The sequence below is a fragment of the Frankliniella occidentalis genome, unplaced genomic scaffold, assembly GCF_000697945.3.
Source record: "Frankliniella occidentalis isolate FOCC.00 unplaced genomic scaffold, Focc_3.1 Scaffold18, whole genome shotgun sequence".
Taxonomy (NCBI): domain Eukaryota; kingdom Metazoa; phylum Arthropoda; class Insecta; order Thysanoptera; family Thripidae; genus Frankliniella; species Frankliniella occidentalis.
Genome location: NW_026267148.1, coordinates 1,796,397 through 1,797,496, shown reverse-complemented (window position 1 = coordinate 1,797,496; position 1,100 = coordinate 1,796,397). Strand labels below are relative to the sequence as shown.

Sequence of the window (1,100 nt, the reverse complement as noted above, 5' to 3'; positions counted from 1 at the left end):
TTGATCTGCACGCGCGCGGACGACCATTTCCATCCGTTATTTTATCAAAGAATAATGGCAAGCCCCACAGTGTCAAAATGTAAGAACGCGAATCGTAGTGGATAAAATGTGTGCTGAAAGGGGGCGTGTTTGAGTGCGTATAGTGCTCGGCGCGAGTCTCGTCTCGTGTGTGTAACAGAATGAAGGATAACTAATCCCCCCCCCCTATTCTTCCGGCCGTTCGTACCGCACCGCACACTTCGTACTGCTCAGCCAATTACCTGTGAATGCGCCATCAGGACGAGGGGAATAAATGATGCTCTGTCTGCCGGCAGACGCTAAGGAAGGAAGAACGAGACAGAGGCGGGGCGCCGAGCGGCGAAGAGAGATGGCATGAGCGGGGGGGAAGGGCTGCAAGGAAGGAGAAACGTCGGGTCGAAGAGGAGGCAGCACTCACTCTCTCCTCGCCACCCTTCGCCTCCCCCACCCCCACCGCGGGGGCGCCACCCCCATCCACCCCTCAGGCGGGCCCGCGACGGCACAGGCGAGGCGGGCCGCTCCCCCTCGCGCGGGCCGAGCCGAGCCGGCCCGAGCCGAGCGGAGCCGTTGCCGAGCCGGGGCCAGCCGAGCTCGCCCCGAGCGGCCGCCGAGTCGGCGAGCGAAGGGCGCCGACGGCAGCCGAACCGAGCCGAAGCGAGCGAGCTCTGGGCCGTGACGCAGTGTGACGTCAGCAGCCCGGCCTGGAAAGGTTCAATAAAGTCCATTGCAGGCAGCGCGGCCAGGGCCCCGGCTGTCCCGGCTGCGCTCGGTCCCCGCGCTCGGCTCGGCTCGGCCCCGTCCCGCGTTGGAGAAGGGCAGCCCGAGCAGGGCAGAGTCGGTTGAGCCTCCGAGGAGTGCTGGTGGCTGGAGCTGAGCTGAGCGGAGCTGAGTGAGCGGCAGTGCGCGGCGCGTTGGGCTGGCTAGCGGCTAGCAGTGAGTGTCACGGTGTCAGTGAGCGTGCGGGCAAAAGCAGGCGTGGCGAGGCGTTTACACGTTCGAAGGGCTCCGTGTCCGGGCTGGTCTCGCCGGTAACGTCGTGCACGTTCCGCTGTCGTCTCGTCTCGTCGCGGGCCTACCGAGCG

At 65.7% G+C, this 1,100-nt stretch overlaps 1 protein-coding gene across 10 annotated transcripts in view; it reads left to right on the top strand.

Annotated features, from left to right (window-relative positions):
- Nucleotides 1-782: 782 nt before the first annotated feature.
- The window catches only part of LOC113207579 (sodium/potassium-transporting ATPase subunit alpha), a 31,874-nt gene continuing 31,556 nt past the window's right edge, over nucleotides 783-1,100 (top strand). For all 10 annotated transcript variants that reach the window (XM_052264371.1, XM_052264368.1, XM_052264370.1 and 7 more), the window contains exon 1: nucleotides 783-951. The gene's annotated coding sequence lies outside the window, so the exon portion shown is untranslated. The remainder of the gene's footprint in view (nucleotides 952-1,100) is intronic.